At 42.0% G+C, this 27,740-nt stretch overlaps 1 long non-coding RNA gene across 2 annotated transcripts in view; it reads left to right on the forward strand.

Annotated features, from left to right (window-relative positions):
• Positions 1-27,740, forward strand: part of LOC117210444 — a 52,579-nt gene that overhangs the window by 5,295 nt on the left and 19,544 nt on the right. Inside the window, exon 1 of one of the 2 annotated variants that reach the window (XR_004488104.1) lies at positions 16,794-17,042. The exons of the other annotated variant lie outside the window; for it this stretch is intronic. This is a non-coding gene — a long non-coding RNA (uncharacterized LOC117210444). Of the gene's footprint in view, positions 1-16,793; positions 17,043-27,740 lie in introns of those variants that run through there. 2 annotated transcript variants of the gene reach the window in all.

Below are 27,740 nucleotides of genomic sequence, written 5' to 3' on the forward strand. Positions count from 1 at the left end.
AAAAGATAAAAGAAAACGATCACAGACATATACGCAACGATATTAACCGAAACCCTCGATTGGTATCGTTGGAACATAAGAGACGATACCAGCTTTTGAATTGAATTTTAGAATATTTAATTTTAATCTATATCCCTATATCTTGCGTAATAATTGTCACTTGTGTTTTTGCCGCGTAAAACAAAAGTATAAATTAGCAAGTATTTTAAAATTAACTCGATCTAAAGTCTTACGGATCGTCGACGGCCCAACAATGATCAACGATACGGGAAAGTATCGTACAATGATATTCTAGACGATAATATTTCAAAGAGGAAATTTTTGAGAAAAGAGGATAATTTTTGTTAACGTATACGGAGGATATACAAGGAAACGGTCTGCGTTAAGAAATAATTGTAAGAGATAGAGAGAATGGTGAAAAGGCGTACGAATGGATGTGGAAAATTGGCGGTAAAGATCGTGCACGATCCGTTCTTTCGTTGCTCTTTCGTTGTTCTTTCGTTTCCACGTCAAGATAGAGAAGCAAAAGAGAAGAAAAGGAAACTCTCTCGTTCCAAGTTCATATGTGAGCGTCGATTTCGCGGTCCGCTGCGCTGCGTGAGTGGTTTGCTTGCCGCTTAAAAGATCCGAAGCATAGCCATAGCGATGGCTCCACGACATCGCGCAAGCTCGTCCAAACAATACGATCAAATAAAGATCAGCTCTACTTATCAAATAAACAAATTCGTTTCTCATTGGCTATCGTTGAACTACTGGTACTTTACAATATACTTGTCGAATCTTTGTGTCGATTTTAAATCACCGAAGAAAGTTATTATATATATAAATTGGAGATACTTTTGAAATTTTATGCACGTAAGGACAGTCATATATAAAATTACTATATAAGATATATCGTATATAGAGGAATACAATAGATACACGCGGCTATACAACGGAAGGAACAAGGTGAATAAAAGATTTCTTAAAATGATTTGCCTCGACAACGTACGTACTACCTGAGCTTCTGAGGGTAACGGCGTAAAGGCTGGAGCGTCGCACCTGTTGCTTCAGTTCTTAGCACCAAATCGAAGGCCCCGACTCCGACAAGATACCATAAAATGGAATTTCATAAAGTGTATTTGGAGGCTGCAGGTATATACGTATCTACTTACCGTAGGTATACATGCCCTTCTGTTACATCGATCTCTGGCGTAGTTCGCTATGTGCACGTACCGTCGCACGATCACGCCGAAAGTATTGTATATTACCGTGCACCTGGCACACGTAAGCACTGCTTTTTCAACGGAACGAGATCGATAAACTTTGGTTTTAACGCTCTCGAGCCTGAGATCAGATTCGATGAAAAACCATTATCGTTCGCGCTACATTAACAAATTAGTTCGAACGGGACACGACGAGGTGATAACGTAGGATTTATATTTTTCCTTGATCTTCGTGAATATCAGGGATTAATTTACCGCTAGATTGCGATCAATATGAACGGTTTGATCGCGCGGAATGAACGCTCGTTCGAATCCATCGTTACTGGAGCTCCTCCGTACGGTGCACCTATTCCTCCGGACGGGGTAAAAAATGTTGAGGCCAGGCCAGCGTGGGGTCCGGACTTATGCACGCTTCAAGAACTCGGACACTTTAGATTTAACCGAGCGCTCGTACGAATAAACAATCCGCGCACCGGTGTTGCGGATTTATTAATTAGAGTCGTTAAAATCGCTCATCGCACGAATGTTTTGGCTGTTTCACCATTCGCATAATTAACGTTTTACGTGCTAATTGAACATTTAGGTGTCCTAACGACAGTCGTCGATGATCCTACCGACGATACGTGCTACTTTAATAGCGCCTGACGATGTTTAAATTACTTCAATTACATCTTTGCTACGTAATAGCGGTCGGGCAGGATATGATATGATCGGAACATTAGAACTAATTATAGGTATGTATCCGTAATGTAACGTTTGTGACGTACTTTGAATTAAACGCGATGGAAATTAGATGAATTAAAAACGTATCGTGCTTCGACTATTTTACATACAAGATATTTAGACGGAACATTTACATATATCTCCGTTTCAAAGTATTTCATTGTAAGATCAGAGTTTTTATAAAAAAAAGGAAAAAGAATCGTAATATCGGTTATGTTTTATCGCGCGTTTTAACACTCATAACCAGCTGAAGTTACACCTAAGTTCTAGCAATTCCAAATCAACGATCCGATAAGATCCTTTTTAAACAACTCTCACATAGTCAAAGTCGAATAGTCGGAATTTAAAGTTTCTTCGAGCGAACCTTTATTTCCTAAACAGATGCAACGTTACTCGTTTATCTCGCAAACAGCAAGATCAACGAGAAGATTAACTCGGGGCGTTGTTACAATGGCCTGGAATTTAGTAATCTGTACAGATTTCAATGATCGTTCCCCGAATCACGCTGCTTTTCTCTGTACTATATCAGGATACAAAGGTTAAACCGCGCGAGATCAATCACCGACAACTTTCCCGTCCTATCGAGCTTTTTCGGAAAGATTGAAAGTACTCTTGGCTGTTTGCACGCGTAGTCGCGGCCGACGAATCCAAAGGAGGCACGAATCGCGTATATCTATCCAGGAGGCAAGGTGGCTCCGAGCAGGTTTTCGAGCCGATATCATTTGTATCTCCCGCGGCCACGACCTGAAGGCCTCTTACACCCGGACCGCCCCTCCTTCGTGCCTCTCTTATCCCAAACGATCGTCTACCTAATATTTATTTCGCATAGGCTCTTCTTTGATTTTATTTGGATATCGTGTGCGCGTTTAACGGTCGGCGTATCTCATCGGGCCGTTACGCACGTTTACGCGTCGAGCATCGCGCCGCGGCAGCCACGGTAAAACCGACCTTTTATCTGCGATAGCAACCGAACCGGACCCAACAGGGGTAACTTAACACCTGAAGATGGGTGCGTGCGCGCCTCTTAAGTACATACTCGCAGTTACGTTTTTGCGTAGACACTCGATACCGATGCATCGTTCGAACGTCTATTGTACATTTTACTCTTACACTCGAGTGAATTTTTATGCACCTATCTGAATCGAAATTTTTCCATTCATATACATTTTAACACATTCGTCGATGATTGGGTTTTATTATATGTGCTGTATACGCACGGAATTTTTGCGGAACGTTGCGGAACAGTGGCATGTGAGAAGAAAGACGCGGAAGTAAATTGGTAAACGTATAGCAAAATACAAAATTACGACAGACTGATTTTTTATTTAATACGCGCAATGGTTAAAGGGCTTCACCAAAAAATCATCGAATATCGCGTCACTGAATGTTTACTCAAACCGAAGAACTCTGTACTACGATTGCTGTAACAAAATTCTCTACAGAGCGAAGAGATAGTCTAATAAATAAGTAAGACAAGTTGGAGAATTATTTTCTGTAAAACGGTGTGTTTTTGTATTTACAACAAAGGGCGTATGAAACGAATTTCTGTATTGTTTTGGAGGAATTAATTCAGAGTTGTTACGTGGGTATAGATATCACATGTGTAAATAATGAGTAGCAGCACCGGGAGCATTCATCACGACAAACAGCAGCAACGCCAAAACGGTTTATCTACGATAAACGGACTCTGGCACGTGTAACGTAACACCTTAAATTCATATATGTTCGTACGAATGATCGTACGTCTGGATTATAACAACACATTATACATACAATGAACTATACGCTTACCTACCAGTTTCACATTACTGTTGCCTGCGTATACACCCTAAATGTCTCTCATGGATTTGAGTGAAAATTAAACGTTCCAAACGTAAAAGACAAATTAATGCAACATTTCGCTGTAACGTTTATAACATATACGTGTATATAGAATTGTTACGTGGTAATTATCCTTAAGTTTTAGAATGTTTAAAAAATTGTCTATTTCCAACTTGAATTTGCTAATCGAACGATTTTATTTAAAAAATTAAGCAAACACAGATAACGATAAGATTCGGCAATTTCTTTCGGTCGCCTTCGAGAAAGCTATGTTTTTTGCTTGTTCGAGGAAGCCACGCTCCTAATGATCGCTTTAAAAAAGGCTGATGTATCAGTTCGAGGCGAGGCCGAGGGTTAAAAAGTCAAGCAAAGCTCGACCATGGGTACACGTTGGCTGCAAGAAGGAGCAGCATCATCTGCAAAACTCTTTCACCCGCCATAAAGGTTATCAAGGGGCCCGGCACGTGTAACTTAACACCTTAAACTGTTCGTATATACGCGTATAAGGGATTCGTAACACGTTTGAACGCGACCGTGCGGATGCAACCGCACGGACGCGCCGGCGAGGCCCGAGCAGAGCTGGCCATCTCGGCAGATACATTCGAACGTTGGTGCATCGGTGAACGAGAGAAGGAAAGAGAGGCACCGAGAGCCGAGAGAAAGACGAGGCCGTGTCTGCGGTCGTGACTGCCCGTGACATACACGCTCACGTTATACATACATCTCTCGCCGAAGCTGCCACGGACTTTCCACGCGGCATTCGGTTACCCCGATGATCACACTACCAGCGATCATCATCCACCAACCAGCCGAGCAAACAAATTTAGCCGGGCCGGTGACGATAAAAATTATTATCGGGCTCGATCGTCGTCTTTCCCCTTGTTCAGCAAGTGTACACGAGAGACGAAAAAAAGTTATCGCTTCGTTGGTACGATCAGTGCGATACCTGTATCGTTTCGCAAATTATCAACCGTGATAGGCGGAGAAGCGTTACCATGAGAAATTACACGTCTCGTGATTAATATCGATAGGTTTGATTACAACGCGATTGTAACTGTTAATGCTTGAATGGATTACCAGAAAAATAATTTAACAGAATGCAATTTGGTCAAAAGCAACGTTTAATACCGTTCAGGATAAAATACGAACGAACTTGTTACTCTGACCTATCTCATTTACATCGACAACTCCGTACGTTTCTCGACGTTTAATAAGATATGCGATGGTAAGTGACGCTGGTCGTGCGATTTAATAAAGATATACGATGTAGCTTCTTTTACGATATACGAAAGATCGGCACGTAATAAGTTAAAAGTCTCGAAATTGTATCTTCGACCATGACAATGCTCCCCCCTTGTAACTCTTGATCGAATTGCATTCTTGGCGCTAGAGCTGATTCGAAACCACGCGTCACGTATTACCTTCGATGCGTTTTCTCACGCGGTCGGGAGAATGAAGCGAGGCAAAGGATTGGAAAGGTTGTAGATAATAGGCGGGATGGCAAGGTAGCAACGGAGGGAGGGGTAACAGAAGATCTTCATCTGTAACATCGCAAATTGAACGAGGATTTGCTGCGACCACGAGCTTCCACCGCAAATGAATGCATATCTCGCGGTATCGATGGTAATACACGTATCCTCTGATTTAAATTACTCGGAACTGCCAGGCTTCCTGCAATTTACAAGTCGCTCGCCCAAAGTAGTATCGCGCTATACGTCTATGTAAATAACTATGAAAGCTTAAAGTTGAATCTCTGCAAACAGTTATCGACCCGTTAAATAGAAGAAGTTTATCAAATATCGGAAAAGTGGAATTAGGCGAATGAAAGTGCCTACGAACGTTTCATTTATTTACATTTATTTTAATTACAAACGTCATCTGTGTTCGCGAAAATTTCAAAAGTTTTACTTCTTAAATACTGGACGCGTACGTACGTGCCCGATGAACGTCATTAACGTCCATTTACGAACAACATATTCATGGGCATCGCGCAACTGACAAACGAATTATAAAAGCGCGTAAAAGAAGAAAGAAGAAACAAAATATACGGTTCTATCTCAAAGACACGACGTTATTCCATTCTTCTACGGCAAAGACAGAATTTTTGAACCGGGTATCAGCTGTGACGATCCATTTATCCTTCGGAAGCAACAAACTTTTATTCGAAATGCTGCATCATCATCGAATTATCAATTATCTGTTATAGTAACGAATGAATCTAAATCGCCACTTAATTAAACTATTAAATATGAATATTGATTTCCTTCGTCTTCCGACGTTGGTCATTGAAAGAAAAGTATTCGGCTACTTTTAGTAACTCTACAAAGTCGAGTGTTTTGTATCGCATACAGTTAGCCTATACGAATTGCGTAAAATTGCGATAAAACGCGTGCGTACATCGTGACACGTAGAAAAAACGTAGAGAACGCGAAGACAGATCGATGGAAATATACGATAGCGGATAGGAGAATCGTGGTGGCTGTAACACGAAATACGTACGCTATCTTGAAGCGTGTAAGATCCTGGAGATGGAACGTAGTCCGATCTGTCGAGGGCGTGATTCCATTTCAATATCAGTCCATCTGCGGTTCTACGCAGACACCAATCTCCGTAACACTGGATTCGTCGAATATGAACTATATCTCGCTATTGTATTTTCGCAAACAGAATAAATTATCTATTCCATGAGAAACTCGATCGTAAGTCGATAATAGAAAATGTCATCTGTCATCCGAGGAGACGAACACGGAAACAAATGGAAGTGGTCGATAGAAAGGACATTTTTTGCATCTATCGACTCCCTAAGCAAAAGATAGATGCAACCCGGTTGAATGCAGCTGCAAATTTGCGCACACGGTCGAGCATCGAGATTGTGTTTCAAACTGTTTAGCAGGTGTGCTTCGGTTCGTAAAGCAAGGGTTGGGCTACCTCCACATACAGATTACACCTGGAACGAACGTCTTCGTCTATTGTTTTTTTCCTGTTCCTTCGTACCCACCCACTGCTATCAGCGTGCACACTCGTATTCTTCCTGTGTCACATGCATACGGTACAATAGGTGCACCTTTCAAAAGGTAACACCGCTAATTGGGGACGCGCTGAACATTTGTAGCAGAGAAACAGACAGACAGAAGGCGCAGTGCCTTAATTGTCACCTTCCTCTTCGAGATTGTATGGCATACCAAGCATGAAGCAATGCTTGCTCGTATGAAAACTCGCTACTAAGGATGTGAAATGGTTACGTCTACCGTGACGATGCTGGCTATATAATTAATACTTTCTACGGCAAGCTTTCGCAATAATCAACAATCTACATACGCAAGAAGCTTCTTACGGAATTCGTTTCTGTATAAATGAAGTTCTTTTTAATGGCGAAAAATGCTGAAATATTTCAAATACCAAATATAAACAATGCGACGAAACATTTCGTAATTCTTAAACGTACAAACCGTTCGTCTTTCAGAGGAGGTTAAACTTTTATTCCATCGAATCTACGATCTACTGAAAAATCGCAAAAGCTCCATCGTTCGATTATCTGCAATTTTTGCTGACTCGATTCTCGGTCCTCCCTTCGAACACTGGATTTTTGAGAAGGACAACCGTGACATACAAGTTGCCGACTTATTGCCCGAGTTGTCCTCTCTTTTGTCGGGTTACATCAACGCCAGTTTACACACTAGAATTATACCATTGATATCGAATTCGTCTTTCCTCTTATATCAGGAACTACAATTAAAAAATTGAATTTTACGAACCGTGGAACAGTTTGCTCCTCTAATTTTAATTTGATTCTACTCTGTTCGAGTAAATGGAGTTTGGATAAAAGAAATGTACATCCGTATTGAACAAACATTTTTATCTCATTCTACCGGATACGAGTGTAGTTTGGAGAACCATACTGATATTCGATTTTTTTAAAAGGCACGCATACTCGATTGAAACCGTTAAAATTTCAAACATAAAGTCGTTGAAAGAAATCGTTATAAACTCGTGGTCCTTGTGTCGATCCGTGTCTGCCGAAGAAGCTACAGCGGAGAAGTATAAAGTATTCCTTTCGTTCCCTACTCGTTGGACAGGGAAAGAGGGTGAAGCTCGGTTGTGAGTAGCAGCGGCGAACGTAGTAGTAACGAACGGGCACGTGAGTACGTAAGAGGCTGAGTTAGGTACTAGATAGGTACGCAGGCTAACCCCGGTAGATCGGAGATCGGAGTAAAGTTGTGCAGGATAAACGACGAAAGAAGAGTGGAGAGGAGAGGAGAGGATGGCAGAGGAGTTAAAGGAAGAAGAGACCATCGAGCCGCCACCGTCGTCGTCGTCGTCGCCGCGGCGCGGCGCGTTAAGCCAGTAGGTAGAGTCTAAGTCACCGGCAACAACGAACGTTCAGAGAGCTCAGTGATTACGAGGCTGATTGGCCGCCGCGAGATGAGACGGCGGCGTCCGTCCTGTCGACCACAGCTCGTGACGGAACAAGCGCGCACAAGGTTTTTCTTATTTATTCGTATTGTGCTCGCGGCCGCACTCTTGCTTGGCTTTGCGACTGCAACCGGGATACGACTGCAAGCAAATGCGGACGCAGGGAGCTGCCGGGGCGAACGACGAAACGAGACGGCGGGAAAAGAAAAGGGAAAGGAACAAAGACGAATATACCCTTAGCCAACGTATATAATTTCATATCGTGGCGACCCGGTGCGCCGCGTAGGGATAGGCGCCACGCCCACCTGTGTGTCTCTTGGGCTGGCGCCCGTCGTGTCTCCTTTCGCTTCACCGACGGTTGTTGAAGCTTCTGCCGTTTGCTGCCTCTTCTTTCTTCCTTTGCTCCATCGAGTTGCTCCTTTCTCCTCCATTTACCACCCTCGACTCTCTTTTCTCTCCCTTCCATCCCTGTTTCATCGTAGCTATCTGTCTTTCCGTTTACTTATTTTTCCTTCTTTCTCCTCTCCTTTCTCTTCACCTCTCCTTTCCCCTTCTTTTCCGTCACGGCGATATCCTCTACTCTATCCTTTGCTCTGTCAACTCCGTTCCATCATGGGTTCAAGCTTGAATCCGCTCAATTTCCGCGACAACGCCGGCGAATCTGCAAAACCGCAACGCGTGACGACCTAACTGCTTTTCGTTTGAGACCTCAGAGTTAATCGGCGAGCTCCTACGGGTGTCTCGGCTTTCTATCTTCCCTTTTGCTGCTCGGGAAGCCGCGCGCGCCGTTCCATTTCACGCGACCGGTGAAACGATCGTCCCTACGTCCGTATTTCTTTTAACTTACTTTCTCGCCAACTTTGGCGTCGTTGTACGTATGATTTGAAATTCGGGATTGCCGCATAATGAGGCTTGTTGCTGTATAAAGTGTAGCCATATTTTTACACGATGCTCGTCGTACCTTCTTCGTTCATCCTGTTGATTTATCCTGGTGTAATATAGACTCGCAGGTATACCGAAAGGTTAAGATTTAACGTAAAGATATAGCTTCAATGTGTAAGTTATAGGCGGTACTATTCTGCTAATGAACTACTTGATCAATGGGGGTGCCTTGCTGAAGAAAGCGTAAGTCATAATACCGACTGTTACTGTCTGCAAGCTATTTCATTGTAAGTAAAGTACGAGACGAGGATAAAGCGCGAAGAAAGAAGCGAAGAGCAGAAAATAGAATATACATAAAGGAGAAAAATTAACACGAGTATAAAGATCAACGAATTTTTTTAAGTATTGCAATATCATAAACAAAAGTTGTAAGATATTTGTAACAATACAAAACGAAAATGTCGAAAGATGTAGTTGTTGCTGTATCTTGCTTGTCGCAAACTTATTAAAGTAAAGAAAAATTTGTAAGTAGACGGTTTTCAAACGTTTCGTCTGTTAAGTATTTCTATTCCTATAGGGGGACAAAACAAAATCGTACGAAGAAAATTTATGAAGCAAAGACGTACTATGTACAAGCAGCCGTGCTTCTTATTATAACAAAGAATCTCCGCTGTAACGAGAACTCGACAAGAAGTAGAAGAATGCGTCTTTCTCGTTCCATTCGATCGGATATGCAGACACACGCGTACTCTGCATTGTGAAAGAATGACTTTATGTTTATTCACTTTGATAGTTCAAGGAACCCAGTGAGATGTTACAGTAAGAATTAGAAATTTCGCTCTTAACGGAAATACGGTCGAGTACGTCCTATTACAAATATAATAAATAAACGATTTGTTTATAGAAGGCAAAAGCAAATTAAGATATTATCCTAATATGGCATAACATTTGAAATAAAAGTAAATTAAGAATTGAAGATCAATTTGATCAGAATTTATTGCAATTATTGTTCGCCGTATACACGGCGTTCATATATTTACATAAAGTCGTAGCTCGAGATGACGCTCACGCAACTATGGTCGTTACTGATAAGTAAAATCAGATACGTTATAGTCTATATTCAGGATACGAAGGGAAACATACCGCTGCTGTTAGATCAACATACACGAAACACAAACGGAAGAAAAGAACGAAAGTAAAATTAACACATTGATATATGTAGTACTGGGAGAATCGAGCCACTCGTCTTACCACTGATTGCGTCCTCACGTACAGTTCGAATTGCCGAACAAAATTGCCCGCGCGGACAAAAAATGCAGACAAGGCTGTAAAACAAGAAGGACGAGAAAAGAAAGAAACGAAGCAAATGGAAAGGATGAAAAGAGGGCCAGTGCGCCGCCGCAATGTCGATCGAACGAGATTTGCAAAAGGAGAGACCGCAACATGCGCCAAGTTATTTATAAAGCCGTGTTGCAAATCTTGGCATGCATTATCACCGGAATCATAAAGTTGCTACGTAAAGCTTCTTACCTATGAAACAGAAATAAAATTGTCCAAACACGATCTAATTTGCATGTGAAAAAATTATTGGAACGTTACCAGCTTGTCGTCTCAGGTAGCGAACATTACATCTCCTTGTATAAATTCGTTTCATTCCCTCGAGAAAGGAGAACGAGTGTAACCGAAAGGGGAAAAAAAAAAGAAAAGGGAAAAGAAAAAGAAAACAGAAAGAGTTGCACATATTGGACAGACGAGCGGGAAAAGAGCAGGTGGGGAAGATAAGGACAGGGCAGAGAAGAAGAGAAACGATAGAAGGACAAGCGTACGGCCGCAACGCCGATCACGGGACCTTTGCGAAAGGGCAGAGGCTCGCGGGGAGAAAAACGAAGCGACTATGGAGTCGTCTGCGCTGTAGAGATACCAGAGCACACACGACGAGGAAGAAGATTATTGTGTAGCGCGAGAGGGTAGGGCATGACCCTGGGCGGCCACGAAGATCGGTACCACAGCAGCCTCGCCGCCACCATCCACGTTCGTACGTCTACACACGTGCAACGCACACGTGCGCCTTCCTCAACCACCGATCCGCAAGAACGATGTAGGCTCGAACAGCATAAACCGAGCACACGCGGTCTCGTGAGAGCAAGAAAACACAATGCACCGTCACGGCTTTCTTAATCGCTCTCGATCTACTCGTTTCCTGACACAAGGAAGGATACCTATACCGAGAACTTAATTTCGACGACTTTCTTGTCAGTTCATTCTTGCGTACCTTTTTTCGTCGAAACGGCGTTAATTTTCACACCATCTCGTAATTCTACGGAAAATTTAATACGCATCTCTATTCGTTAAGACTGTATATCACTGGTGACATTTTTGTTATCGCAATATAGCCATTTTTACGATTACAACTTCATTTATTGGAACGTAATTTTAATTAGTTCCCGATTGAACGACCTCCTGTACAAATTTCATTATTTATGCTTCATTTATGTTCACAGCTTCATCCTTGTTCAGACAAACGGCTATTGTTGAAATACGTGTTATCGTAGTTGACAGTATTGTCGAACGATCGACATGAAATTTAGCTTCGGTCGTAGACAACAAGGCTGCTACTTATTCTTTAAGAGTTTGTCCTACAATACTATAAAGGATATATGTATATTAGAAATACGTTTAACGCGGATCACCGTTCGAATTGTTTAAAAGATATACGTAAAAATGCAATTAATCTCGTCTCAATTTCGACATACGATGGCTACTTAAAGGCGAATATCGATAGTCTGGGAATAATTTCACACGGATTGTGTAAGAACTCGATTGTTTCGCGTAGCTTGGCGAATAGCCCGTAGCCATGGGTAACACGTGGGACGGTGCGTATTCTCGAGAGCGCGTCGAATAGTGCCAGTTTACCGATCGGAGCTCGAGTCAAAGGCAACATAGCGAATGTAACTAAATCAAACAGCATACACGGTTCGGCGGTGCAGACACAGGCGTTACGAGAGCGAACAAACACAACGCCCGTCACGTATTTCTTAATCGTTCTCGATCTATCCGTACCGTAATTTCGACACCGGTATACGTCCATTACATACGTATTTATGCATCTTATATGGACACTTACGTACAGATCATGTACGTGTTAGCGTTCTATATCCTACACGGACTCTTGGTGTACCCAGAGCTTACCCCCTCATTCCACGGGTCAATGGCTCGATGCCTCGACTTTGCTCCGATCTGCTTCGCTCCGCTCTGCTTCGTACCACCTCTTTTCTTTCCCCCTTGTGCCTCCTCCGCCGTGAGAGGCATCGTCTCCTCCCCACATACGCTGTTTCAACTCTACTTCGTTCGTTCGTGTTACTCTTGGCGAGAGCACCCTGCCGTTTCGGAGACTTCAATGCGCGACAGCTCCTCTTTTCTCGACTCTCCTCTCTCTCCTCTCTGGCACCTCTTCGCTTCCCCATTCCTCCTCCCCACCATCTGCCTTCTGCCTACTCTTTCGCCAAGCTTGTACCTTCCCCTTTTCCTCGGCCACGTATTTCTCTGGCCAACAGGTATTTTTCTACCGCCGCTTTTCCTTTCGCATGTACGTCGTGTGTGTGTGATAAGTGCGTTGCGATTCGATGATATAATGATTTACTGAAGCGCGTGTACGAAAGTGCCGAGAGCGTGATTATTATTGTCGGTGATTATCGACGTTGTTATTAGCTACATGGTGGGAACATTAGAGCAAAAATGTTCGAAGCCCTGTAATTCTGAATCTTTTTTGCACTGAATTTGTTCTCGCAAGGTTACATTCATAAAACGACTTCTCCCTTCTAGAAAGCTAACTCGATATATTTTTATCCGAATCGCATTTATCGATCTATTATACTTTGCTCTTGTATTTCGTCGTTATTCGCTTATTCTACCTGCCGTACATTCAATTTTTTCATATTTTTCAGAAATCAAATTTACCGATATCTTTGATACTTGATAATATCAGTATCAATCCGAGTAATGAAATACAGTAGATACATGCACAATTGTTATATTTGTTACTTTGCTCTGTAGTCTGGTATTGTTCAGTGTCGAAACAGCGTTTAAATTAAGACGCGATACAATCATAATAGGTACGAGATAAGCCTTAAAACTGCTAACCGAAAATTACTTTTCAAACTTGAAACGTGCAACACACTGGATCGTTCCGTAGCATTATAATTTATCTCCGGTTGATATAGAGTCCGCATCGATGATTGTGTGCAAAAGACATTCTGACTGTCCGAAAGAACGATTTCTTAGTACATGCTTCTTCGGTAGATGATGAAACTACAACGATACGCGGTGTACCAATAACATACCGACGAGATAACGCCGAGTCATTCGGAGAGGAGCGAACGTCTAAGATACCATACGTACAGCCACGGAACGTTAGGCAGCGAGCTTCGACGAATTGGAGCACGAACAGTATTGTATTCACATCCGGAGCATAGGCTTCTTTGAAACGAGCAACAACGCGTATACGGCGTTGCTCGCAAAAACGTAATTGGTAGGCACTGAAGCTGTGATTATTCGAGTAGAATTTCACGGAATGGAGCTAAATGGGTTTGAGGAACAAACAATTTACGCTGGGCAGCACCAGCTGATTGCTCATAAAGTCGTGTAAGTATAAAGTATCGGTGGATGTTTGTTCTTTACCGGACCGATGACGCGGTCGTCGTCCTCCATTCTTGATTCTTCTTTGACACGGACGTTCGTCGGATTTTGATCAGAATTTTCACGCCTTCGTTTGCCGTCAGAGAAAAAGTGCCTCGCCAAAGTCCATAGAAACAGATACTTTCATTGGGATATCCGTGCAGCTCGTAAAGAACGATGTAAGAAAGCACACGATTTTCGTTTTCTTTCGAAAGTCTATTAAGTCGATTTCCTACGAAACATTACGTAATACGTTACAATGTAAATGGAAACGTATTTTACGTCAAGATATTGGTTTTAGTAAATCAACCAAGGAAATACGGACTTTCGTGTCTGAAAGATAAATATCGCGTTTTATTGCCAGCTTCCTAGATTAAAAATTGACAAGGTGATTTAATTTTACTAATTAGTCGGCGAAAATGTTTGTTGTGAGTGGGCGAGTTCATCGAAGAACAGGGCAATAATTATTCTTCCTTACTATGTCTAATACATTCCATCGTATAATCGACGCTGGAATTTTTCATCAAAGGTAATAACTTCAAACGATTCTTTTTTTTTTTTTAATTATCGTTTATTACACGTAACCACTAGTGGAAGGAATATCGAAATAACCACAAACGCAACAATAAAATTTATCTTCGGTATAAACATGCATTGGCGTACTCCTGCCTGATTGGATATAAAAACAAAGTAGAAGAAACGCCTTTATTCCGTTTATTCGATAATTACATCGGGAACACCGACGAACAATCGAAATATTAAATTCCATTAAAATATTCGCCCGCGCAGTACGCAACGAAAGGCAATCGTATTTTACTCATGGACTGAATTACGAAACTAATAATCGATCGGAATGCGCTTCTTTCGTTCGTTTCATACAGCCAATCGTCGTACGATTTTTATTCGTGCAAATAGCATTTTGGAAGTTACATTCCACAAGCTCGTTACGTATCGATAAATAACAGCGTGTGCATAAGAAATCGATGTACGTCGATACTAGGAACGTATCTCGACCCATATAACGTGTTCGACTATCGACATTCCAGTTAGCAGAAACGTAACGTCGAGTCTGCTTCTTGGAAAGGAGAAAATAAGGAAGCTAGCAGAAAAATTCGCTACGGTTAAGCGCTAATCGCACGTGAATACGTCGAATTTTAACCGCAACTAACACGCTTACAATTAAAATACGATTTGAAGGGAGCAATTTTTTAGAACACCCTGTGTCGGGTCATTTGAAACGTTGCTTAAACGATGAGAAATTTTCCGTTGTTAATAAGAAAATATCACTTTAAACTGTCTCGCTGTGATTCACGATTGAGCGGTCGTGCGAATGTCTATGTGAAGAAAAAGAAAGAAAGGGAAAAGAAAAGAAAGAAAGAACCGTAAGTCCACCGATCAGGGACCATGGATGTCCATGGACTCCTGGCCGATTCCCATCTCCCCATGCTCCTTGGAAACAAGGAACAAACTGTAGCATCGGACAGCGAAGGCTCCCACTTGTGGGAACCATCGTGCACCATGCCGTGCTCTCTGGACCACGAAGTGAAAGGTCTGACTCGGAGTTAACTGACTGACTCGCAGTGTATTTGAAGTGTACGGCCTGTGTGCAAGGTGATGTATCTCTACCGACTCTCGTACAGGAGGGCCGCACGAGAAACGGACGCACACGCACGCAAGTCGCGAGTTGCACGATGTACGGATACACGGAGATCCGCGGTTCTATTCCAGTATGCATCGTACATTCGTCTTACATGTGTATATATATGTGTGTATATATACATATAGATGTGTATGTAGTTTACGCGCATACGTATCTATGTACATACGAGACGTTACGACCGCCATGGTAATCGGCCATAAACCGCGAAACTATCTCTACATACGCGTCGAGATGCTTGCATCTGCCATCCTGCACCTGCACTCGATCTTTGTTTATTGGAATCGTCGTGTTTTCTTGGATACCGGCAGAAGCGGAACGTAAGAAAGGAGTTTGCGCCTCTTCGTCTGCACAGTCAGGGAACAAAGCGTTTCATTGTCCTCCGCGTTAGGTTCGCGTATACGGATCGAGGCGGATCGTCGGGATTGAAAGTCGTTCGGCGGACTCGCTGGTTAGAAATTTTCATTGCTTCGATCGCTACTGTAATTTTACTCGTTCTGTGCCGGCTGCAAGTTCTGACTGTTCTGTTCGAAAGCTATACGTTGCTGGATAGAAAATCGCGTGACTCGGAAGGAATGACGTTCAGACCGGATAATTCGTACTACTTGCTTGCAAAAGAATATCGACGTTATCGGTTGCTGTCTCTAATTTCGATACTCTGTACCATAGTCAGACGTCTATCTATTAAAGTATCGACGAAAATTTACGATCATCGATGTCCTGCTTCGTCGTTTATTTTTTCTCCTATACAAATTATGCAGAAGCTCGGGGAAAAAGAGTGGACTCTATGGACAAGAACGAGGACGGTAAAGTCGAGCACCCGTCCTTCGAAAACGTCTCAACGTCTTTCCCGGCGGCCTTCATTTCGCATTTAATCCTGGAACTACCCTCGCGTATTTCGTAGTGAGCGGAGCGCAAAATACGCGAAAGACCAAAGACAACGCCCTTAGGTACTTATATACGATGTTGGTGGTAAAGATGAGACGTAAGAAGCGAGGGGGTTGGGAGTGCTCGAAGGTGGAACGAGGAGAATGGAGATGAGTATGGGGTGGGGGCTGGGTTGGCTAGGTATGTATAAGCAGAAGAAAGCGCGGGTCGATTAAAAGTAGCGAGGGTGTTTCTCCTCTCGTTACCGGAGAGCGAGCAAGCGGTAGCGGGACAGGGATGGAAAGATGGAGAAAGACGGAAAAGGATGAAAGCCGGTCGAAAGTCGAAGAAAGATGGATAGACCGGGAGAAGGTTAGCGTAAAGAAAGAAAGAGAGAAAGTGGATAAGTGAGAAAGGGAGAGAAGTTGGAACGGCGGAAGAAGGTGGGCAGTGGTGTAAGACGAGGAGAGGGATAAAGCGAGAGAGAGAGAGAGAGCGAGCGAGAGTGAGGAAGAGCAAGGAAGAACAGAGAAGGAAGAAGAAAAGGGCTATAAAGCAAATGCGACGAACAGAGACAGGAATGTAGTTCTGATCCGGAGGGGTTCGTAAAACGCCGCGCCGCCTACGTTGGATCGCGAGGGGAGGACAGGGAAGAGAAGACTCAAGAATCTCAACCTTTATTTGGATTTAAGTAAGGAAAAGGGTTGTAAGATGTGTCGGATCTGGTGGATTCGGGGCCAGCCAGGACGAAGAGGAAGGGAAATTTCACGATGGCGTGGCGCATACGGAAGGAGCTCGAGGTACGTGAATGTAAATTTTATGATCAAAGTAGCGGATTAATACGGAAGCAATGCTTCTCTGCGGTTACCGGCAAAGATGTTTGTTTGTAGTTGTACGATCCTGCCGGTTTTAATACTTTTCGTTTAAACGAGACACCTCTGCGTTGTTTCTAAAAATATCCACAGATTCTTCTATAAAAACTATGTACGTGTACGTTTCGCGCTTACTAACCGACGATCTGAAAATCGACAAAATTATACGTTTCAATTCGTTGAAATTTAATCTCGCGCGAAACATGAATATTCAGATGTAAACACGCGATATTAAATCGAGATAGGTATCTGTCCGCAAACGAGCAAAACTTCGTGCGGCGAGAAACTCTCTTAATTCACGATTCTCGTTTCACCGTATCAAAAGGTATGACACGGCGTGTAGGTACGGTGGAAAAAAAAATTCGTGACCGTTCGAGCGCGGTGAAATCTGCTAGGTAAACCTAGAAGAGCAACGCTTGGAACAGAAACGATTTACTCGATGTCCAGTTTGGCCGTAAAAAAGCGAATGGCAGGGAGGAGCAACAATTCCAGAACAATAATTCGAAAAGTTCCTTCGTTTGGAACAATAATTAAAATAAACGTTTCGCGGCGCAAGTTTCGCTGGAAGAGAGGGAAGAAAAATGAATCGAGTTAAACGTGAAATACTTCCGAGCATCTGCCACTGTTGCCCGCGCTTCGTCAAACGAATCGACTGAAAAACTATGTGCGCTGAATGGGGAGAAAGGGAGGTCACGAATTTCATCTCGAAGCCTCGGATATCGGCAGCCTCGCCATCAGCTGTTTCGCAGTTTAAACTGTAATTTAACGCATCAGCAACGGAAATCGAGCTTCCAATCCTCCGTCTTCGTCCATCCCGGATAGATATACATAAATATCTCCCGAACACGAAGAAACAACGACGAGAATCGAGGGAACATTGGCGGTATATGCGTTTACCTGCTACCGAAGCATGTCTAACTTCACGAGCCGTTGCCTTCGCGATACAGGTCGCGCCAACGCACCGATTACCGATCACGGTTAATAATACCCGCTGTCTATAGCGATTAACGACTGATCAGGCGCTATTTGCGGCTCGATGGCCCAAGACAATTCAATCCGGGTTTTCGAAAAAAAGTCTCGTAACTGTCGTTGAACAACGTTCTAACGGCCGCGGCGATTCCAACATCTATGAGGAAACGTTTAAAATGCTTGACAAACGATTTAAGGCTATATATATGTTCAGATGGAGCAGACGGAGCGATGTCGATACAGTTCTCCTTAAACGAACATCGTTTTATCCAATTAAATCTGGCTATTTATACGCGTAGATGTATCGAAACATCGCGTTACGATTCAAAAGTATAACTGTCTATGGTCAAAAATTATCCGCTGAATATAATATACAACGATATAATAAGTGGGAAATATTCAAAAACCTTGTACACAGGTAACCGATCGATCAAATCCGTAAGGTGTTTACGCGAATCTCGTCAAATTTCTTTTTTCATAGATAACGAGCGTTACACAGGAGACAGGGAATTTTCGTTTTACTTGGATAGAGCTGGCCAGAAACTCGGGAAAGTGGGTTAACGCCGGCCTGTTTTCGTTGCAAGTCCGTACGCATTCTGCAACGGAATAAATCAGTCGGGCAGCCGAATATTTATTTTCGAGGGGAAAATTCGAGGAAAGTTTTCCTTCGTCGACCGCGGCAACTTCCGTTGCGATCCGTTGACTAGAAAGAGAGCAAATGAAATCCAGCGGCGGACGAGTCAAATAAAAATCGTCCAACTGTAAGTTACACGTCCACCGAATCGAATTTACGACTTTGAAGGCTGATCGGCGACGCATCACGCGTGTAACGTCACGTGTGTAAATTTAATCGTGGTAGTTGCTCGATCGTTAGTGCGTTCGGTTTCGTCGGTCCACGAAGGAACAATGAGACGATTGAGGATGGGAAAGGGAAGAAGAAAAGAATAAGGGACAATGCGGTGGATAATCGCTAAACAGACATATCAAACATTCGTGTAACTGTTCCGATCGACGGTGCATCATCGTGATAAATAAATTCGGTGAGTCGCCCTCGTGTACAAAGGCGCTACGCTAATTGAACACGCTTATCGGGCTTCATCGATCATCCGGCCCGAAAAATGTATTTAACCGCGTCACGAAACGCTCGTGAGACGTACAATTATACTCGGCGGCGTGTGAGTATCGTACAGACGCGCACAGGTAACCACATTCGCTCGCGTAGCATGACTTAAGAGGGCATTCACGGCCCGCCCGTGTAGTTCCTTTTAAACGAATTACAGCGATAAAGACCCCCACGGAGGTGTTTCAATGTATGCACGTATTCCGATTCCACAGTCTCTGGATGTATATCAGGACGTGTACATACACTATCGCACCTACGTATTTGGATATTTTGGTGAATTCTTAGCAAAGGTGAATTTTCGTAAATTGTGCGATAAACAAATATCCGTAATATACCCTTGAGCGATAGCGCGTAAGTGCGTAGAACATTAAGATCGAAGCGATATATATAAGAATCTGAATATGCTTGGGAAATAACGCTTCTAATATTTGAAGGTATTTTAGGTTTCTGTTAGAAGGAACCATAAAATAAACTCTTACTATATATCTCGACTTTTCGTAACGGTTCCACATACATACATACGTTGTATAGCAACGTTGTGTTCCGATAAAAACGAATGAACGTATTCTTCGCCATCTCAGAAATAGACAGTGATTCTACTTATTTGCCATTTTCTTATTTTCTATTAATGGGTTTGCGTTAGGCTCGCTTATTATAGATCTTATTCTTACCTCTAATAGAAACGTGCTGCATTCTTTATGAGAAGTTATCTTGAATATTTTCTTACTTGTAATTTATAGATTTATTTGATAAATAATTTTGGTATTTGATTAATAATTTGTATTTGATAAACAATTAGATGAATATTTTCGGAGCTTTCAGACCGAGAAGCGAATCGTGAACCACAATGGAACGAGAGAGATTCTACGGCTGAAAATAAGTTGAAACGGCAGAATGACATTCTATATTGCGCAGCTTCGTTTTTCAAAAAAGATATTTCAAAGCCGATCGAGTTCGCGTGTCCTTCTGATCGATACCCGATGTAATAAATTTGATTACAAAGCAAATTTTATTATCGTGACTGTTCCTAGACATAACGTAGTATCAAAGTTTGTTCACTGTCGATACATATCTATCGACTGGTTCTCAAGATGTCAGAGTTAAAATAATAAACGTAACGGGTGACAATAAACTGTACGTAAATGAATCGTATTTGATTGGTATCGATGGAAAAGATAAAAATCAGAAACTTTTAGGTTCTGCGAGATTGTGCTGCCCGCGGTATAGTTCTAATATTACGCAGAAAATGTCGAATCACGAATTCCTTGATTCGTGTAACGACTTTCGTGCAGCAACTGAAAAGAATCGTATCCATTGAGAGCCTTCTCTTAGGATGGAAGGGATTAGGATATTGTTCACGATAAGATAATAACTCGTTGCAGCAGATGCATTTTCACTACACGTTTCCAATGTAAGATGCATATCTGTGTAGGTACTCTTCGTTGCTATAACGTGTTATTTCGCTGGTTCGGTAGAAACTGATAGTTAATGCCAGTAATACGTGCGACAATCCTGATAGTAAACACCCTGTAACATTGCATTGTGTACAGAAACTGACATAGTGGCGGTTTATAGCCATATGCATCACGGAAATATCCCCATCAAGCAAAGTACGCGCGAATTAGATCAACTTTCAAATGCTCGTTTTTTGAGAAACAAATATCGCGAAAGTTATTCTGACATTTTAATTTATCTCGTGCTAGAAAATTTTCCTCACTTCGCTGGTATCGCGATTCGCAGCCCGTATGACACATATGTATGCGAGCTGTATTACGAATATACATTAACGAACTTTGTCAATTTGTGAAGCGACCCTTTTTCACAAGTGCAATTAAATTTCCTTTTTAAAGGGAATTGTACGAGTTCTTTCGCATGAATCGATTCCTCGGGCCATTCTATAAATAAAGAATATGAGATATTCTTTCTCGAAAACTTAATAATCACTCGAACGTTCCACCATTGCATTTGCCACACACATTTACCCATTTACCCACGATCCCCTCGTCATATTCTTCACGACATCGTTTTATCGTTTTTCTGATATAGAATTTACATGTATAAAAATTTCACTTAAAGAGAAACAAACAAAAAAGGAGGACATTTTATATCTATGCATCCAGGTACTATAATTAGTCCGTAACCGTGATCCATTTTATTACATTTTTCATTCAGAAAGCTTGATCTATCGGTATAGATACAACAAGCAGAGCTGACTCTGTCTGTTCCGAATATCTCTCTCTGTTCTATCGGTGCGTCTTTTTCATCCCACTCTCATTCCTCCTCTTCTATCCATTCATCGAGCAACCCTCTCCGGCCAAGAAGTATTCTCTCTCTCTTTCGCTCTTCCTCTCCCTTCTTGGATCTGATTCGATTTGTCGTACAATGCTGTTCACGATGTGATTACATGCCAAAGGTCCCTACAGATAGCTGAGCGATGGCAGAGCTTAGGCAGCGTGTAAGTTAACAAAGTACCGCGCTGTTGGCGGGCTCTTCCGTCGACGCTGAAAACGCTGACTTTCCCGGTTAGGCGTTCTACCCTCGAAACTGACTTTCGTATGGTGTTGATTCCCATTTGCGAAGGGTAGAGGCAGCGTATGCTATAGGGAACGAAGTGAAAAAGTCCGCTGAACTTTCAAGCGCCGTTGGATACGAGCTAAATCGAGGAAAAACTGAATCGATTGTTAAGCCGAAACTTTCGGTAATTAACGGAATACATAATTGGCTATTCCCGGAAGATTGCCTTCAAATTAAACCGCGAATACGATTCAACTCCAATAAAATCGCTCAAGTAGTGCTTGAACGTGTAACGCGATACGTTGTTGCTTTTAACATTTAACATTTCTTTCGGGTCGTAAAACTCTGACATGCGAACCGAAATTTCCTATTTCTTCTCGTATTTACGATTTACGATATCTACACGGCCCGTATCATAGAATATTTCTACTCTTAATATCGAGTCATTCAACATTGTTTGTTTGTCAGAGGTTTTTGGACTTTAGATTTTTCTTCAGTTTTCGTTAACGCGTAACGAAACATCTCTAAACTATCGTTTAAAACGTTTCCAGAGTTTGTACGGTGCATCGATTCTATCCTCGCAGGAATACGACTCGTTAGCAACATTCTGAAACTGAGCAGAAAAGAAAGCAAGAGACTTTTAGATTGTGTATCACGCGAGCTATTTCGCGAGCGATGCAAGGCTCTTCCCGAGATGAAATCAGTGACGGGGCAAAAGACCGAACGAACGATTATCACGTATGGATCTTAATTCGTCGTACTCGTGTGAGAACGTGTGTTTAATTTCACGAGGAGTAAATGGCAAGACCTTTTCGACCGTGACTAGCGAGAAAATTGTTTAAGTCCCATTATGTCGAGTACTATCGTTTCAGTTAGGTTTCATTGCTAGTCGACGGATGGAAACTCGTTTTCACGTTCATTTTTATATCGAATTCGTATTTATTTACGTACCAGGTAATAGAGACAAAGAGATAATAGAGAAAAGAGAGAAAGAAGTTCGCGTTACCAGTCGTATAAGTACAGTGACAGCATCGTTGAACATATTACGAGTCATCGAGGGATTTAGTAACCGTTACGCGAGTCGCTTCTTTCATCGAATATCGCGTCGAAGAATACTGTATGGAATCTCTGTTACTGTTCGATATATCACCTTGTCGAATTTCTTTCCAGCACTTTTGAATCCTGTACGTTATTTTAACGTATTCATTTACAGTCCTATCGGTGTATTCGATTAATTTACAACCGCGTCGGCATCTTACCCGAGATACTATGCTCCTTGTATAAAGAATAGTAATATAGTATGAAATATACAGACTCGATCGATCGATTAATCAGGTCATTTGGAATACGATTATATTTATTTTTTTAAAATAAATGGAAATAATTGGCCCTTATTTGAATACATCGAGTCTCCGCGCTCGATGCTCTAATTCACTTCACGAATATTTGATGAGGTTTAAATCCGGCAAGTGGTCAGTTTAAAATTTCTACAACTTTCAAGGATTCTGAACTAAATGAACTGCTTAAAGGCAGGTACCGTTCTGGTATCAAAATTGGTCGATACATTTAACATTACTATGTTATTAATACAATCTTTAATTCAACATCCACTGAATAATATATATTCTAGTATCTTTATGATATTCGATACTACTTCGGTAAACTGAATCTCATACACAAAAGGAATATTCGTAATATATCCTAACGTATTCTCGATGATTTTTCATTTCTACAATTTTAATACCCGAAGAAACAATTTCCCTACATTCTGCTAATTTAATTGCATGGCACGTAGAACGATCGATAAATTGCAATTTACTATTGAAAGCAGAAGTACTATGCGTATCTTTTGCGGTCCATCCTTTTAAGCGTCGTATTACCTCTAAACTTTCTGTCCGCAGCGTACGCCTGCTTATAATTCCTTTTTATATGAAATTCATTTTAGCTTTTTATCTGCAGAAAGTTCCTTGCACGGAAAGTTTTCACTTTCGTAAAAAATTAAAATCACTTACCTTTCACATTCCGAAGAACGAAAACATTCGCGTTTTAACTCTGTAAAGCACATATCTATATCAGAGAAAGAATTACCGTGTGATATTCGATCAAGTCTTATTTTAATAATTTAAAAATTCGCAAAATTTGATGTTTCACATATAGGTAAATTATACTCTCTTCTCTTATAGCAAGCTCTTTATCAGACCTGTACCATTACGTATCGTAAGGTCGTCAGCATTTAGCCTGGAGAAGGCAATATCAAACATCTATGTGAAAACACCATAAATAATCGCAAAGTCTTACGCTTTCTATCGATTCAGATAGATATCCAACGCTTTCGACTCGAGGTTACGCTTCGTGGCGAAAAAAAAAAAAAAAAAGAAAACGTCGATACAACCTCCATTTTGCTTCGCGTTAACGGTCATTAACTCTTGCTCTCAATTTCCATTACGCGGTGGCACGGCGACACGTTCACCTCGTTTAACCCCGGCGGAGGGTTAGCGGAGGACAACTGGAAATAAAATATGAACGCCGGGCTTCCAGATGGATTTACAGTGGACAAGAGACGGACCACGTTCCGAGAACTCGCAGCTAGATTGTAAAACGCGATGCGGATAAGTTCGAAGCGTTCGTAGCTCGATCTGCACGACCCGTCATCGGCGCAGAAAATTGCGCTCACGTGACGCCGGATAGCGTAACTGCATCTTGAACAGAACGTGGCGAAAGAGAGAACGAGACGAGAACAAGAGTGGTGGTGATCCACAGATGAAAAAGAAACGGGCAACGAAACAAAGCCAGGGGGCCGAGCTCTGAGAAAAGTCTTAAATCCCTGAATGAACTGGTCAAATGGTACCACGGCCGAACGAAGAATGAATGGTTGCGCCGGCAGGTTCATTCGATTCCGAGTTCGACTTTTAGCGATCTTTCTTTCGCTTCCCTCGTCTTCGACTCCGTCGTCGTCCAATACCACCACCACCACCACCACCACCGCCGACGCTACTCGGATCTCCCCTAATTATGTCATAACAATTTAACCGTACGGCTCGCCCTGCTTCTTCCTCCGCAGTGCTTCCATTCTCTCCTTACGCCTTACTGCGATGTCAGGGAATCTTGTGCCGGACGGCTTTGCTTGCTAGCTACGAACTTTTCATTTTTGTGGTTTCTTTCAATGACGGAACGCAGCGTAAATGCATCGTAGCGAGCCGATCGCTTCTTTGTAATCGCGTTTCTCTGCCAACAGCGTAGCTCTGCTCGGCGAGGAAGCGAATTTGTTAGACAAACGGTGAAACCATTGGAAGCACTTCGTAAGATGAGAGTTTGTCGGGTTCGAAGATAACGAATGACTAAAAATAACGAAGAACGACGAATCGTCGAATAATTTCGATATTATTGGTCCCTTGGATTCTTTGTAATTTATACGGCGTAGAAAAGTAAGGATCTGCAATTTGAAAGGCTTATAGCGCTCACTGCGAGCGGTACAAATTGTTGATCTTATGAAAGAAATTTAATAATAGAATCGCGTTATTTTCTCTGAGAATGATTAGTATGAAATTTGAAAAATCGGAAATAACGGCACGACAAAGGTATCGATTTTAGAATCTGCGTTGGTTAAGAACTTTTTACTCCGTTTGGTAAAAGCTATAAGCTTTAAAAAAGTTTTCTAGTATTCTGTATAAATGTCGATTCGAAGAACGTAAGTCACTTTGTTCCAAGTATTTCAAATTTGCAGTAGGCCACTCTCTTTGCTTTTTACGTAAAACAATCTTTAACCGATGATTTATTGTGTCGACGAGTACCACGTACCGTTTATACAAAACAATTGACAGCGAGAAACCGATCGATCAACCGTGAAAAAATTGCCGGCACAAAATCTAGAAGGCACCCAGCTGGCCAAAAAATTTTAGGACTTGCGTCGCAAGACGCAATTTAAACTCAGTCGAACAGAACGTTGGAGAATTTTGAGAAAATATCGCGATTACCGAAAAGGAAGTCATTATTGCAGCCTGCCTAATTCTCTTTTCTACAAATCAATGCAGCTTTCAAAATCAGAATGAGACTTGAAAATTTGTAGGATTTGTCGGATTGGAAATTAAAATTCGATCGATGATTCTCAGATTAGCTACATCTTGTTATGAAAGTTCAAAATCGATATTCGTATAAGGGTGAACGCCGTACTTATTTTTCATTAGTTCCAAGAATGTTATCGAGACGAGAGAATAATTACAACGTACCACCGGGAAATTCATTACGATGAAATATCCAACGTATGTAATTAACTCGTATATTTCGTGTAACATGAAACGATGCGGTTTGTTCCGGTATGTGCGCAGAACTTTAAACAGGGACGTGCGGGCCAGCTGCGTGGCCAATGAAACGTAGGCGGATTCGTCGAACGAAAGACAAGAAACAACTTGGTTCTCCGCGCGTCTCTCGTCTACATCTGTATCCTGCCAGTTTTTATTCTTCGGTACATTCTCACGAGTTAACAGGCAGCAACGGTGAGCCGAATCCGTGGATTTTATCCGTCATGATTACGTACAACCGTGCAGGACACGCACAAACGCCCATACCCACAGCCCAACTGTGAAATCGCAGTCGGAGAAAAAAGGAGGAGCGCGTCGAAAGCAGGTAATTTCACACCTGTGGATATGTGAACTCTCGACGGATACGAACCGCGAACACAAAGACAGAGTAGTTTTGTTATATCCAGCAGATTCCTTCCGAATTCTATCGACAGAACCAATTACCTACGTATCGAACGCGGACCAAGTAAATCGTGTCTTTGCTACGGTATTTCCTGTGTTCTTCCTTTGTATATTTAGGCATTAGATAAACGGAATTTTATATCATATACACGTTGTCACAGACGTAATCGAGGATATTTCAAAGACGAAGCTCGAACGACGAAGCTTTGCAGCAGACAGGAGTAGAGTCGCTGTAAATTTTGATTGAAAAGAACACAACTAGAGTGAGATAGAATTAGAAGTGCTCCGCCTCTCCCCGAGTTTGACGTGCTTAACACGATTAATCTGTTATCTAATTTATTTAATAAAAAGACGCAGGTCTGGAGTAGTTCGGAAAAAGATACGTTTTTAAAGATTTCGATACTCGTTTAAAGTGTATCTCGTCAATTTCAAAAAATTATAATTCCATGAGATCCATAATTTAACATAACGTAATGATCAAGTCAATCGTACAAAGAATATCATTAAACTTGAATAATAGTCATAATTATAACGAGGAACGTTAATTATTGGCTATCTCGTCAGAGTCTAATCTACGAAAATAGTACAAGTTTTTACGGGATTTCCTAATTTTTCACTGAAATTTAAATAGAAATAGTACAAAGGAATAGGTTTCCCTCGGATTTCCTTAACTGTTTCTTCCATCGGTCGTCGCGATACCCGGCATCCTTCGACGAGATCTCTTTTATAAATTGAATTCGGAGTCGAAACTATCGGTCGCCAGAGGTTATTGATGTAAATGTTCGAGCTGGATCCACGGGTTAGGTAAGTTGCTGGCTGAAGATCAAAGGAATAAGGAAACCAGAGCTTTTCACATTACGGGGTTAAAGGCTCAGAAAATTCGAGTCTCGTGCCGTTCACAAGTCGTGGAAAGAACTGACGTTTCCAAAGTTCTACCAAAGCGAGAAGAACGTTCGCGTTAGCAAATCTTCAGAGGGACGGAACGATCGAAGCCGCAGAAAAACGGCGGCCACTTCGCTCTTACAAAAGTTTTTAATAAATACGAACGCGTTAGTAAATAGGAAATCGAAAATCTCGATAAGAGTTCCTTGCTTCTATCACGACCATGAGCGAATGCTGTACGAAACGTTAAAGCGAAGACATGGGCGTGAAATCGAAATGGGTATTCGAGCAACGAATATGACCCATGGAATTAATTAACCGCAGTTCTTCGCGATTCCTCTTGCAGAATTGGATGGTACACTCTGCGATCGAAGGAAAAATTTGCACAAAGCATCGACGACTAAGAGAAAACAAACGGGACAAAAAGTTCCGACGAGG

The sequence above is a fragment of the Bombus bifarius genome, unplaced genomic scaffold, assembly GCF_011952205.1.
Source record: "Bombus bifarius isolate JDL3187 unplaced genomic scaffold, Bbif_JDL3187 scf7180000008203, whole genome shotgun sequence".
In the NCBI taxonomy this organism is placed as follows: domain Eukaryota; kingdom Metazoa; phylum Arthropoda; class Insecta; order Hymenoptera; family Apidae; genus Bombus; species Bombus bifarius.